At 36.4% G+C, this 16,145-nt stretch overlaps 1 long non-coding RNA gene across 1 annotated transcript in view; it reads left to right on the top strand.

Moving 5' to 3' along the window:
* The window catches only part of LOC125612069, a 100,360-nt gene extending 92,132 nt beyond the window's left edge, over positions 1-8,228 (top strand). The window contains exons 2-3 of the long non-coding RNA XR_007342333.1: positions 3,430-3,599; positions 7,964-8,228. This is a non-coding gene — a long non-coding RNA (uncharacterized LOC125612069). The remainder of the gene's footprint in view (positions 1-3,429; positions 3,600-7,963) is intronic.
* Positions 8,229-16,145: the final 7,917 nt, after the last annotated feature.

Genomic DNA, 16,145 nt, shown 5'->3' on the forward strand with positions numbered 1-16,145 from the left:
GCTCTGCTCTGCCCCTCTGGCTTGATGACAAAGTGAGAGAGACTCGGGTGTTTGTGACTCACTTTGTTTACCAGGAGACCAACTGTTTCTGTTGCCGCTGGTATCGATGAAGTTCTCTCCTCAGCCGCTTTCTGATGACATCAGATCTCTGCCATCTTGGTATCCCATGCGAATGGCAGCATTTCGTTCCCTTTGCCGGGTGACCAAAGCAACAGGTGAGTCCTGACCGGCCCTCACAAGCCCCGTCTCAATCCTGTTGCCACTGCCTATGAAGGCTCGGTTGGTATTTACCTCCACAGTATTCAGCAGGACCCAGACGGAGAAGCAGTTTCCATGGGTTCTTTAGCCCTGGGCCAGAGCAGTTTCGGGAGCCGGAATTCGGCCGCTCCGGGCTCGGTGTTTGTTCTGATAGGAGCAGGCTCCAAGAAGCAGTTTCCACGGGTTCTTTAGCACTGAGCCTGAGTAATTTGTCTGCAAGACGCAGGCGAATGGCAGCCTGAAATCACCTGTTCTGTAGCTGAATGAGCTGTGATCAGTCGAAAACAGGGATGGTGATGTCAGCTCTCCAAGATGGTGGCCGCTGGCTTCCTCTGTGGTCTGACCGGTGTGGAGAACTGAATTGGACCGCTTCCTTCCCCGCCTCAAACCCAGAATTCAGCACTGAGCACAGTGATTGCACAGCTGGCGGGAGCCCGCAGAATCCGTACCACTGTATCTTTGCGTTGCTATCTCGTTGTTTCCCAGCACATGCCGCAGACTCTAGCCACGGGGCGATTTGCTGAATAAGCAGCGTGACCCTCCGTGCGGACAAATTGCTCGCGTTTCAGCCCCCGTAGCTGATCCTCGTGTGATGGAAATCCTTCCTCTAGGTTTTGGAGCACCCCAATTTTGCTGGAAATTCCTAACAAGATAGCTTTTAGCCGTTCTAACTCGTCATTCTCCCGCACAGTGACGTGGTACACGGGGGTGATGCACTCCCTTCAGCGCCATCTTCCTCTCTCTATCATGTCTGTTAATTTTATTTATTTTTTCAAAAAACCAACTTTTTGTTTTATCAATTTTTTGTTTCTTTTGTTTTGATTTCATTGATTTCAACTCTTACTTTAATTATTTTCTGCTTTCTACTGCTTTTGCTGTTGATTTGTTCTTCTTTTTCTAGGGCTTTGAGATGTAATGTAGACTCTCAGGCATATGTTCACATTTATTTGTTGACTTTTTCTTCTTTTAAGGAATGAACTCCATGCAATGAACTTTTCCCTTAGTACTGCCTTCACAGTGTCCCACAGGTTTCAATATGTTGTGTCTATGTTCTCATTTACCTCTAAGAATTTTTTAATCTCCTCCTTGATGTCTTTTGCAACCCATTGTTTATTCAGTAGCATCTTATTTAGTCTCCAGGTATTGGAGTAATTTTTATTTTTTATTTTCTTATTGATTTCTAATTTCACTCCATTATGATCTGATAAAATGCAGGGTAGTATCTCTACTTTTTTGTATTTGCTAAGAATTGCTTTGTGGCATATTATATGGTCTATTTTAGAGAAAGATCCATGTGATGCTGAGAAGAAAGTGTATTAGCTTGTTAAAGGATGAAATATTCTAAAGTTATTGATTGTATTATTGAGATATATAGTTTCTTTGTTCAACTTTTGTTTGGAAGATCTATCCAGTGGTGAGAGAAGTGTGTTAAAGTCACCCAAGATTATTGCGTTGTGGTCAATTTGATTCTTGAACTTGAGAAGAATTTGTTTGATGAACATAGAAGCTCCATTGTTTGGGGCATATATATTTATAATTGTTATGGCTTGTTGGTGTATGTTTCCCTTGAAATGTCCTTTTGGTTAACTTTAGCTTTAAGTCTACCTTATTTGATACGAGGATGGAGACCCCTGCTTGCTTCTGCAGTCCATGTGAATGGTATGATTTTCCCCAACCTTTCACCTTTAGTCTGTGTATGTCTTTTCCTATTAGATGAGTAGGCTCCTGGAGGCAGCATATTGTTGGGTCTTTTTTTTTTTTTTTAATTCAATGTGCTTGCATATGTCTTTTGATTGGTGAATTTAGGCCATTAACATTCAGAGTTATTATTGAGACATGATTTGTATTCCCAGTCATATTTGTTTTTTTGTGTTATTTAACTTGACTTGTTTTCTTTGGTTAGTTTTTCTTTTAGGCTAATACCTCCCTTGGCTGATTTTCATTGTTGTTTTTTTTGTTTCCTCTTCATGGAATATTTTGCCAAGGATGTTTTATAGTGCCGGTTTTCTAGCTTTAAATTTGTTTAACTTTTGTTTATCATGGAAGGTTTTTATTTCATCATGACATCTAAAGCTTAATTTTGCTAGATACAAGATTCTTGGTTGGCATCCATTTTCTTTCAGAGCTTGATATATGTTGTTTTGGGATCTTCTAGCTTTCAGGGTCTGTGTTGAAAAATCTGCCATTATCCTAATTGGTTGACCCCTATATGTAATCTGATTCCTTTCTCTTGTGGCTTTTAATATTCTTTTCTTATTCTGTATGTTGGGCATTTTCATTATAATGTGCCTTGGTGTGGATCTGTTGTGATTTTTTACATTTGGCTCCTGTAGCCTTCTTGAATTTGGTTTTCCAATTCATTCTTCGTGTTTTGAAAATTTTCTGATATTATTTTATTGAGTAATTGTTCATTCCTTTGGTTTGGAACTCTATACCTTTCTCTATAACTCTTAAATTTGGGTTTTTTATGCTATTCCGTATTTCTTGAATTTTCTGCTCCTGTTTTCTTACCATTTTCACTGTGTGGTCTACATTCTTTTCAAGATTATACATTTTGTCTTCATTGTCTGATGTCCTATCTTCCAAGTGGTCTACTCTATTGATGATGCTTTCAATTGAACTTTTAATTTGGTTTATTGTTTCTTTCATTTCAAGGATTTCTGTTTTTTTTTTTAGAACCTCTATTTTCCTACTGTAGTAATCTTTTGCTTCCTGTATTTGTTTATGTAGTTCTTTGTTGAAATGATCTTTTGCTGCCTGTATTTGCTCTCTTATTTCATCCTTTAATTCACAGAACTTTTTAATCATGTACATCTTGAACTTTTTCTCTGGAATTTCTCTTGCTGTGCTAGCCATGAATTCTAATAATGTGGTATCTTGATTTGTTTGGGGCACTTTCTTCCCTTGTCTTTTCATGTTGCTCATGTGTTGGACATATGCAACAAATCTGACTTAAAAAGGGTATGATTGCCAAAGGCTCAGTCTTCATTCATAGGAATGAAGATTTGGGTCACATTATAAGGCTTGCCAAGGTACTAGCTGAAGGTTCAGGGGAATTAGAATGGATGATAGAGGTTGGAGAAGACGAATATTAGTTACTGATCTGAAGTACAACTGCAGCATTTGGGTTTCTGGTTCATCTCACTAACCTCTTTATTCTGTTTCCTTCAGGAGGAAAGGCTCATAGAAAGATCTGTACCCTAAATCTGCATACTGCAGATTCCAGAGCAAGGGATGGACTGTGGCAATCATGAAAACATGCTGCTTAGATCTTCTGCTGTGGGAAGCAAAATTCACTGTTGGACCCTTACCTTTCTGGATCCATTTGTTTTTGTGCCGAGGTAACACTTCCCTTGGGCTTCTCTTACCCAGCGAAAGCAGGGGTACATTAGGCTTGTTACTGTTTGACAAGGGATTCCTTTACTAGATGAGTTAGGCCCAAGGACACCTGGTTTTAACTTCCTTAAAAGTATACTGTAGTTCCAGGCTCTTTCTACCTACTTCTCCTTCCTTCCCCCTCTTTCACTACTACTAGACTCGCACCAGAGTCTGAAATCTCTCCTTACTTTCTTTGGTTAATTTCCCTTTATCCTTCATAGACATTTCTCCCAATACATTTCTAGCATGTCTAATTCTGTCTCTACATCTGCTTCTCAAAGGATACAAACTCACACATGCCACTAAAGAAATGAGACTTTATCTAATAAGAAAGGATGTAAAGTAGAATTTGCCTTCCTGTACTGGATCTGGAGAAATTTCTTACACATTTTTGACATTGTTTTTTGTGAATATCAATTTAAAAATTCTTAGTTAATTTTGCTAATCTAAAAAAAGGAAGTACAAGCAAAAGGAAAGAAAATGAGAGTAAAGGAACTTAATTGCTTTTTTTTTCATGATGACTTTTTAAAATTAGAGCATTCTAATAATACATAGTTGTTGGGTTCATCTTGACAAAATCATACGTGCATGGAATTTGATTTCTTTGGTTTTTTTATTGGGGGGGGGTTACTGGGAATTGAGCTCAGGGGCACTCAACCACAGAGACACATACCCAGCCCTATTTTATATTTGATTTAGAGACAGGGTCTCACTGAGTTGCTTAGTGCCATTGCTGAGGCTGGCTTTGAACTCACAATCCTCCTGCTTCAGCCCCCTGAGCTGCTGGGATTACAGACATGCACCACCATGTCTGGCTGGAATTTGATTTCAATCCTTGTTCCCCACCTTCTCCCCTTCCCCTGTTCTCCTTCCTGTACTCTACTGATCTTCCTTTTGCTTGTTTATTTATTTATTCATTTATTCATTTCACAGGATAAGATTTATTTAAGTGTGCTTAGAAACAGAACTCCCACAGGCTGTAAGGGGACCTAACAAAGTTTGCCCTTATTTACTTATCTTTAAATAAATAATTTCATTTATTAAATAACTTAATAAAATTATCATAAATAATTTTAATTTTGATTGTTCTTTTTAACAAGTACATAAAGGTGAAGTTTCATAAATATGTTTTTGTATGGATTGTGACTTTGTTAAATTCATTTTTTCCATATTTCCTGCCTTTTTACATCCCTCCTCTCTCCCTATCTCCTTCTATTCCTTGATCTTTCCTATATCTTTATGATATCTAATCCTTTCCCATCTTCTTTCCCTTATTTTTCTACATATGAGAACCTTTGACTCTTGATTTTCTGAGTCTGGCTTTTTTCACTTAGCACAGTGTTCTCCATTTCCATCCATTTTCCAGTAAATGCCATAATTTCATTCATTTTTGTGGCTAAGTAGAACTCCATTGTATTTATATACATTTTCTTGATCCATTCATCTATTGATGGGCATTTGGGCTGATTCCATAATTTGGCTATTGTGAATTGAGCTACTATAAACATTGAAGTGATTGTATTACTCTAGTATGCTGATTTTAGTTCTTTTGGATACATACCAAGGAGTGGGAATAACTAAATCATACCATTCCTAGTTTTTTTGAGGAATTTACGTACTGTTTTCCAGAGCAGTTGCATTAATTTGCCTTCCTACCAAGCGTGTGTGAGTGTACCTTTTCCCCCACATCCTTGCCAGCATTTGTTATTATTTGTGTTCTTGATAATTGCCATTTTTACCAGAATGATGCGAAATCTTAGTGTAGTTTTGATTTGCATTTCTCTGATTGTTAGAGATACTGAACATTTTTCGCATTTTTTGGGGGGCGTTTGTGTTTCTTTTTTTTTTAGAAATATATGTTTTAGTTCTTTGCCCAGTAATTTATTAGATTGTTTTAGTTTTTTATTTTTTAAACTTGTTGATGGACCTTTACTTTATTTGTTAATTTATTTATATGCAGTGCTGAGAATCAAACCCAGTGCCTCACACATGCTAGGCAAGTGCTCTACCACTGAGCCCCAACCCTAGCCCTGGGTTGCTTTTTTTTTGGTGTTAAGTTTTTTATATATTCTGGATATTAATCCCCTGTCAGAGGAGCACCTGGAAAAGATTTTCTCCCATTCTGTAGACTCTCCACATGCTCTTAATTGTTTCCTTTGCTGTGCAGAAGATTTTTAATTTAATGGCATCCCACTTATTGATTCTTAGTTTTATTTCTTGAGTTTTAGGGTTCTTGTTGAGAAAGTTGGTGCCTGCACCTTTTCCCCTATATTTACAGTGTTTATTACTTCTTAAGCAGTACTCCATTTAATAATCTAGCATTTTACACATTTATGTCACTTGACATTTGATCAAAACTATTTCCATTATTAGAAAACCACTCAAAAGTTTGTGTCCTAAAGAACCAAAAGCATAATCTTAACACATATAAATGGGAGCATTTTGTTACTGCCTAGATTACTGAACATTAGGAATCTTGCACAGTATTCTCATCTCATGTTCGCTATTGACATTTGGGCATGTCTCTTGAGGGGTAAAACTATTTACTCCCTAGAGCTAAAGAAAAACATTTCCTCAGATGGTTCTTTTAACGTATTTGAGTGCAATTGTGATGCAGGAAAAATAAGCTTAAGTCCTGGGGTCAGAAGTCCTGAACTCAGTTCTAAACTTGTATTAAACAAGTCCTATTGATGATTGCCTTATTGAGTTTTGGTTACCTCATAGGCTGTTACAAAGTTCAAGTGCAGCAAAGCATGTGAAAGCTTTGTAAATTATAAAATGCAATATAGATATGAACTTTTATGGTAGAGATGACAATTAGGAATCTTCTTTGGTACAGCTCTTGATATATGACAGATGTATAAACACCCTATTTCTAAATATACCCACATTGGAGGTTGAGGCTTCAACATATGAATTTTGGAGGAACAAAATTTAGTCCATAACATCATTAAGTATGGCCCATTCCATTCTAGGTTCTATTCAAAACTATACTAGTCTGTTTTAGGATAATGGTTCCTAGACCTCCTGCAATAGGGTTTCTTGAGGTGCTTGGCAGATTCTGTAGTCCTATTTTTTTTTAATTTACATTTTAGTTTTCGGCAGAGACAATATCTTTGTTTGTATGTGGTGCTGAGGATTGAACCCGGGTGGCATGCATGCCTGGTGCGCCGCGCTGCCGCGCGGTCGCGCTACCACTTGAGCCACATCCCCAGCCCCTCTGTAGTCCTATTTTGGGATTACAGAATTTGACTCTCTGGGATTAGGGTTCAGTTCAGTGATCTATATTTTTATCATCTGGGTAAAATGTATCTGCATGATTATTATGTACCAAAGTTTAATAATTTCTGATACAAACTGGTTGTGGTAGTGCATGCCTGTAATCCCAGTGACTCAAGAGGCTGAGACAAGAGAATTGCAAGTTTGAGGCCAACCTCAGCAACTTAGTGAGGCTCTGTCTCAAAAAATAAAAAGTATGGAGAAGTAGCTCAATGATAGAGTGCCCCTGTGTTCAATCCCCAATACTGGAAAAAAAAGTTACTGATAAAATGGAATGTTCATAGGAGTTTCTGGAGCCAAAGGGTCTATGTTCACATCCTGGATACACCAATTACTAGATGTATAATCTTTGCCAAATTACTTACTCTCTCTGGGGTTCAATTTCTGCATATGTAAAATGAAGATTATTATGACCTGCATACTGTTGTGAGAATTAGAGGATTAGAGAACTCAAGTGCTATTGTTTCTTCATATTTAATTTTTATTATTTTTCATGTTCTGATGAAACAATGACTCCATGAATATGTTCTTCACTTTAAAGTATTTTTTCTCCATTGCAATGCCATCTTCTTTATCTCTAAATATTACCCATTCTTTAGGATATATTTTAAATCCTATCTACTTGTCATCCTTCCTAATCTCCATTGTAATCTGGCTATCTCTTAGGACATTCTATTTTGTAGTACAGTTATTTGTGTATGTCTTGTACCCCACTGACCATTATAGTTGATCTTATCCCAGCAGATATACATACACACATACAAAATACACACAGCACAAAACACCAAAGTGCGCAACACACATTCCTTGAGGGTGCCTAGGACAGGACTTATTAGTGAATATTTGCTGATGGAATCAAAGGGGATCTGATTTTTCAAAGTGAAAATCCTTTTTGCAAAATTCAGGCTTTACATGCTTATGATACAAGAAGTAGATCATAATTCAGGGGCCAGTGGTGTCTGGGAAAGTTGGAAAACGAATTTTGAAGAATGTGAATGTATGCAAGAAGTGAAACTAACATTTTTCTCCATTCTTATGCCCCCATAAGCAGATAGAAGTGGAGCCTTTAGTCCTTATTGTGAATATGTGCCCGGAGAAACTTCCTGCAATATAGCTCTGGAAGAATAAAGAGCTTGAGAGCAAGACTGATGAAGGATGAAGGAATTTTGATTGTTAGAGAAACTTGGAGCCCACAGTTTATTTTGAAACTATTTTTAGTAAAGATTTAGTCAGGTTCATTCCTATGAAGGTTTGGAAATGTCTGGTCTATTTTATAGCACAATAAAACCTCATGGTTTCCTGGTTGGCTGGTATTTGTTTAAAGAGAGTGGGTTGCTGGTCCAGACAACATTTGAGAGGTTATAATGAGGGGAAGTCTGATGTAAACCTTTTCACCTGTAAAAAGGAGAGTCACTAAGGAATAAAATCAGTCATACTCCCGAGGTTTACTGGTTAAAGAGTCATAGTTTTATTTGTTTAAAGTCTTGTGCATATTAGAGTGGATGTCAGCTCTCCCTTGAAACCTGATTACACATCCCCAAAATACAGTATTAAAATCTTGAATTAATATAAGGGTTCTTGTTATTTTTCACAGTTTGCACTTACATTTAATATAGCACCAAACTATGCTAGAGAGTTGTCACTGGGAACAGTCCAAGTATAATTCTAGTGAAGATTGATGTTAGGTTAAGAACTGAAGCACTGCAGTTAATCCTGGTTATTTAGCAGGAAAGGAACATAAACTCTTGGTTTTATCTGAATTATTTGACCAAACATTAAAAAATTCTCTAAATGTACAAGTCTATATTTTGCTTTTAATTAGTACATTTAGTTGGTTGTTTACTATTTTTAGAGTTGGTGAAAATATAGTGATTTTAAGCAAAGAATATTGGTCAAGACCATTTAAGTCATTTTATCATGAGTCTTTTAAAAAATGGAGACTTCTCATTGATTTCAAAAGGGTACAAGGGAAAAAAAAATCAGACTCAGATTATACTTCTCTTTAGAGCTGAATAATTTTCATTAAAAAAAAAAACAAATCCTTAGAGCTATGTTAGATGTTTCTATTTGTTTCCATAATATACAGACTCTGTAATCTCACTGTCATATTCTGTATTCCTATGAGTTCACTATGAATACAGAGTAAATGCTAATTTATAGAAACTTATTTATAAAAATGTAGGAAAAATTGTCTTCCAGTAAGGGCAATCTGTTGTTTTATTTTTTTTTTTAATACAGGAGAAAAATGGGTATGTGGATATACTGTTCTACCAGTAGCTATTCAAATTATGTTTATTTTAAAGGCTAAAACTAGTAAAAATAATGATGAAACTTAAAGGTATAGCTTTTTCCTGGCTTTCTAGAATTAAAATTTTTGTTAATGCTAGCATAAGTAGTAATTCATTCCTCCATTCACTTATTCACTGCTGTTTGGTTTCTTTACCTACTATGGCCACTGTTCATTATAATGTCACCAATGACTTTTTTTTTTTTTTTTTTTTTTTGGTGCTGGGATTGAACCCAAGGGCACTTTACCACCAAGTTAGATCCCTAGCCCTTTTTTTAATTTTTAATTTTCAGACAGGGTCTCAGTAAATTGCTTAGGGCCTTGCAAAATTGCTGAGGCTGTCCTCGAATTTGTGATCCTCTTGCTTCAGCCTCTGAGTCACTGGAATTATTGGTATGTGCTATGGTGCCCAGCTGTCTCCTCATCTTTTAGAGTATGGTGTTTTATGTTTTCTGCCCTCCTTTCTGAAACCTTCCACATTTTGATTTTTTTGTCTTTATTTTATTTGTTTATTTATTTGTTCTCTTTAGTTATACATGACAGTCGAATGTATTTTTGAGATATCATACATACATGGAGTATAAATTCCCACTCTTGTGGTTGTACATGATGTGGAGTTACAATGGTCATGTATTCATATATGAACATAGGAAAGTTATGTCCAATTCATTCTACTGTCTTTCCCATTCCTATCCTCCTCCCTCCCACTGTTTTCAATCTCGTGAAGCTTTACCACCCGCCATCCCGAGTCAGCATTCACATATCAGCCTTTGGCTTATTGGGACTGGCTTATTTCACTTAACACAATAGTTTCCAGTTCCATCTATGTACTGGCAAATGCTATATTTCATTCTTCTTTATGGCTGAGTAATATTCCATTGTGTATATGTACCATATTTTTTTCATTCATTCATCTATTGAAGGGCCCATAGGTTGGTTCTATAGCTTAGCTACTGTGAATTGAGCTGCTATGAACATTGATGTGGCTGCATCACTATAGTATGCTGATTTTAAGTCCTTTGGGTATATGCCAAGGGGTGGGATAACTAGGTCAAATGGTGGTCTCATTTTGATTTGTGACACTACTCTTGCCTGGCTTGCTTTCTAGCTTTGTTGCTTCCTTCACAGTCATTTCTTTGAGCAATTCTTTTGCTCTTTGTCCATTACATGTTGAATTTCTCAGAGTTAAAAAATTGATCCTCTTCGCTTCTCATGCTATATATACTCTCCTTGGGAATACTCATTTTTCTCTCAGGATTCCACTTCTACCTATATATTATAGGCTTCCAATATATGTCTCTATCCCAGATTGAGCTTCACACTCATATATCCAATGGCAAGAAACATTTCCACTTGGATTCAACCTGTTCAAAATGAAAGTCTTAATCTTCACTCTCAACTACTCATCTAGTTCTCTCACCGCCCCCACTTGTGTGTGTGTGTTTGGGTGTGTATTACTAGGAATGAAGTCCAGGGCCTCATGAATGCTAAACAAGTGCTCTACCACTGAGCTACATCTCTAGCCCTTTTTATTTTTATTTTGAGACAGCATCTTGCTAATTTGTCCAGCTAATCTTGAAATTGGGATCTTCCTGCCTCAGTCTCCTGAGGCATGCACTACTGTACATGGATTCGTTAGTACTTCATATCCTCATTAATGGTTTCAAGATATTCTAGTTGCCTAGGCTAGACCTGAGGTTCTTTATGCCCTTATTTCCCCCATTTTAACTCTTTAGAATTGATCAGAAAGTTCTGTAGCTATCTATTAATTTAATCCCTCTTTTCCAAATCTACCATCGCCTTACAGAGATTTAGCTTTCATTTAGCCTATTCTAATGTTTTCTTAAATGATTTTCTTAGCTTGACCTCACATTCTTCCAAACTATTATATGCAGTACCAGCTTTGATTTTTGAAATGCAGTTAAAATGGATCATTCCTTTCCCCCACTTTTAAAATCTTTATTATTATTATTATTATTATTTTGGTACCAGGAATTGAATTCAGGGGCACTCAACCATTGAGCCACATCCCCAGCCCTATTTTGTATTTTATTTAGAGACAGGGTCTCACTCAGTTGCTTAGTAGTGCCTCACTAAGTTGCTGAGGCTGGCTTTGAACTCATAATCTTCCTGTCTCAGCCTCCCAAGACACTGGGATTACAGGCGTGCGCTACCACACCTGGCTTTATTTTATTTTATGTTTTTATTACTCATGAAAAATAAAGTTCAGAGGCTGGAGCTGGGGCTCAGAGGTAGAGTTCTTGCCAAGCACATGCAAGGCGCTGGGTTTAATCCTCAGCACCACATAAAAATAAATAAATAAAATAAAGATATTGTGTCTAACTACAACTAAAAAAATAATTAAAAATGAATGAATGAATGAATGAATAAAGTCTAGAACACTCAGAATAACCTAGAGGGCATCCCATGATTTGGCTTCCACATATTTATCCAACCTCATTTTTTTATGCCCATCCTCCCTCCACCTCAAAACACCAACCTGGTTACAGTTCCAGAAGTGTTCATGATGTTTCATGCTTTCTTGGCTTTGCATGTACTGCTGTCTAGATGCTTTACTTTCTTGTCCACCCAGAAAGTCCCTATTTATTTGTCAATACCCAGGCTAACATCTCTTCCTCTGTGAACTCCTCTTTGTCCTACCAACATACTTGGTAAGAACTGTGAGAATTTTTCATTGTGTTTCACTTGTTTTTATATTTTCTCTTCTACCAAATTGAGGACAACAACCATTATCTTATTCATACTTATAGCTTTAGTATCTATTAGCACCTGATAATGAATGAACAAACTTTTGTAAATCATATTTTCTGGAGGCACTGGGGATTGAACCCATGGGTGCTTTACCACTGAGCCATATCCTCAGTCCTTTAAAAAAATTTTATTTAGAGATAGGGTCTTGCTAAGTTCCTTAGGGCTTCGCTAAGTTGCCCTTACTATGTTTAATGCTATTATGGATAAAATTGGTTGCTAAGGTTTGATTTTTTTTTTTTTTTTTGCTTTACTGCTTATAGGCTCTAAATCAACATTTTTTTCTGCAGAATGAGAGCTAAGATATGCAGGCCCATATGATATGATAATAATATGTAGTCATTCTTTAAAAAATTAATGTATTTAAAATTTCTTCATTTATAGTATTAAAACAGAGGCATTAGCATTCCTGTATCATTTGCTTTGTGATCAAAAAGAGCTACTGATGTGTATGTTTGATTGAGGTGTTAAGACAAAGATTTAGTGGAATGAAATAACATTGAAACTAAGCCTTAGAGCTGGGCTGTAGCTCAGTGGCAGAGTGCTTACCTAGCATGTGTGAGGCACTGGGTTTGATCCTCAGCACCACATAAAAATAAACAAATAAAATAAAGGCATTCTGTCCAACTACAACTACAAAAAAATTTAAAATAAAGAAAGCAAGCCTTAAGAAAGAGTTGAACAGATGGTATAATCTGGAGATCTTTTTGGAAAACTCAGAATGAATAGAAACTTGGGCAGGTCTGAAAAGATGGAGGAGGGTAAAGAGGGAGTAGATATAAGAAAAATAAACTTATTTACATTTAGTGAGTATCTATTAATTGTTAGTTACAGTACATATGTCATTTACTTTATAACCCCAACAGTGGGATGTTGTTATCCCCAATTTGTAGATAAAGTAGGTAATATGAGACATTAAGTAAACTCTGAGGTCATGAAGCTACAATGGGGTCACTAGATCAGACTAATCCTTAAGTTTTTTTTTTCACATCATGCGACTTTGCCTTTCCAATAAAAATTCCCAGAGCTGCTGTGCTGCTGTGTGCAGCTTAGTGACACACACAAAGACACATTATTTGCTCCTATTTGCAATGATCGTATGTATTTGGTTCACATAGCAGTTGAGATTAATATGTTTTTATTTCCAATCTCATCCCACTTAAAGAACATTAATGAATAGCCTCCCATTAATTGATGATACTAGATAATGAATGGATGAATTCCCTTGAGTTTCCCTTGCAAAACATCATGAATACATTTTAAGTAGGTCTGGTGGAGAAAGCATATTTCTCAGTTTTTCTTTGGTGTACCCTGCTGCTGGCTCCATTTGGAATCCAGAAATGACTGCTGTCTGGGGCAAAAGGCAGTTTGCTCTTGCTGCCTCCTGTAGATTGCTTGGCCTGGCAGTTTGTCACTCTCCTGGGCAAGTGTCCAGCTTGTGGTAGTGAGGTGGTTTTGTGGCAGAACTCCACAATTAACCACAAGTTCAGTGTCAACGGTAGGCTGCCACCGTAGTGGCTGTGATCCTTCAGATCTGCTGGGATAGCCAGAGCTGAAGAAACTACTGCTTGTCTAAGGAGGGAACAGGAAAACTTGGAAAGAGTCTGCATTGCTGTTTATTGTTCAAGGTTCAAGTTTTAGGTTTAAGACAAAAAGTCTAGAAAATTTCAGATTAATAGTTAGAGATTTAAGATATTTACCAGTTGTTATATTTCAAAAGTATAACAGTGAGTTTGTGGCATAGACATAATCATTGCTCTGAAAACTAGAAATTGGAGAAGAAAAACTCTTAAAGTACTAGAAAATACTCTTTCATAGCAAAAGACATCCTGGTACCATCATTTGAATTAAAAAAAATCACCCACACATCTCTAAAACAATTATTTTATGTTGGAGAATAAGTAAAACATAAACATGTATAATGCTTTTTGTAAATCTATGAGAAAATATTAAGAAAAAATATTTTTCAGCATATGGAAACTTTTTTCTTTTAAATCATATTTTAAAAGTTTTCTATTAAAATTCATTGATAAAGCAAAAAAGCAAGGGACATACAACTAAAAATCTGATTAAGATTTTTTTTTGAGAAATATAACTACACTTGAAAAATTCTGAGCTGTAGGCTGAATACTGTGCTAGGCAAGGAGGGTGAACTAAGATTGAATAAGACAGAATTCTTTGATTTGAAGACTATATTGCAGAGGTAGCCATGCAAATAAACAGACATAAACTTTTTTATAACAAATAGCAAAAATAAGCTCCACTTCCTATTAAGGCCATATCATTTCTCTAGCCCTATCATACTTTTTTCCTTTTCCCACATACTAGAAGTTATCCAAATGTACCAGGGTTGCATTCTTCCATATTTGCCCTTGTGCCTTTGCCCAACTTATCTTTTTTTCCACTGTATTTGGATAACTTCTATTCACCTTTCAATATTGAGCTCAAAATTCACTTTTTTCAACTCCCTCAGAATTTTACTCCTTACTCACTCTTCCCTCCATGGTCTAGGGTAGGTGTCCCTCTTCTGAAGGAACACTAAACCCACTTACCTCTCTATCACAGCTCCTGTTACATGGGAAATTAGTAGTCTTTTTACTGTTCTACCTTCCCCTGCACTATGAAACCACACCTTCATCACTAAATGTCATCTAGCAGTGTCTAGAACCATGAGAGGCACTTAATAAATGTTGAATAAATGAATGCATTCATTAATGAAGAGACATTAAATGTTGGAGGGGGTGGTACAAAGAGAAAGGTGAAGTGAAAGAAGCAAGAGAATTAAATATAAAGATGAAAAGGAAGAGTTGGTGGAGAGAGGAAGAAAGACCGGAATACAATCATCTGCACAGACAATGGAGACAGAAAGGAAGACAAGGGAGAGGACTGGAACAAATATGGAGAAAGAAAAATAAATAGAACAAGATGAGACAAACATACAGTGGGGACATTATTCTTTTTTTTCTTCTTTAATAGTCCTTAAGCACCATTCTCAATGGCTTTTATTGTATATTCTGTTGTGCTTTTTAATAGTCTATGTGCATATGCCCTATTTCCTAGATACAGCAATAACTGATAAATCTGTGAAGGAACTTTTAGTTTTTAACATTCTAAGAATCATCTAGCATAGTACTCTGCAAATAGGGAGCACTCAAAAAATACTTAAGATAAACTAAAAGAGTAATAGGGAGGCTCAGATTCTGAGATGGGTATTAGTTGAAAGGAACATAGGTATTGTCAATATACTCATGCAATTGAGTTGCTATTGCACATTGGAAAAAGAGTGATTCTTTCTACCCTGGAGAAGAGATAGTCTGTGTTATTTTCCACTCTTATATTTGTGAATGTCAATTCTTTTAAAATTTTACAAGGTTTTCATGTAACTGAAGGAGTGACTCTAGTTTTAGAAATCTGGAATTTCAGTGATATTGGTTATTTACTGCCTATTCCTGAAAGTTTCTTCGATATTTAAAATTTGTCAGATCACTTTGTATTTTTATCTCTGAGAAATTAGGATTATTTTATCACTTAATTCTGGAAAGTTGCATTTAAAAAGTGTTCCCAGTTCTTCTAGGCATTTTCCTAAATCCAATTGAAGTCCAATTGGTCTGTATTTTGAGCCTAGGGTTCCAAAGATGGGGTCAATTCAGAATAGAAGGTGCCAGAGATCTACTGAGTAAAACTCAGGCTCTGGGACTGGACACCTATACCAAAACAAGACCAGTCTCCTTTTATTTGTATAATATTTCTTTTGAAAATGTTTAAAACCATACTTGAAAGGTGACAGGATAAAACAGAATGATAACAAAAGGCTATTAAAGGGCTGGTAACTATTATTCTTCTCTTTCCAACTGCTCTTAGCAAATCTTTAGAGGTTGTTCCACAACTCATCCTGAGAGTCAGATCCTGAGGAGCTGCCTGATTATGAGACTTTTGTCTGACAAGCAGTAATGGCCTAAATCCTATACTTCATTTAACTCCCTGTCCTACTTCTTCAACTTATATTCCATCATAATAAGGTTATTAGAGGTGCAGCTACCAAGATCCATTTAAAAATGGGGAGTATTGCTCTAGAAATGGATTTTCTTTACATTTGAATTTTGGTTAGGAAATAATCCTGTCTTAAAACAAAGGTTGAAGGCCCAAGGCATGAGTGTGGGAGTTACACTTACTA

This window comes from Marmota marmota, unplaced genomic scaffold (assembly GCF_001458135.2).
Source record: "Marmota marmota marmota unplaced genomic scaffold, marMar, whole genome shotgun sequence".
NCBI lineage: Eukaryota > Metazoa > Chordata > Mammalia > Rodentia > Sciuridae > Marmota > Marmota marmota.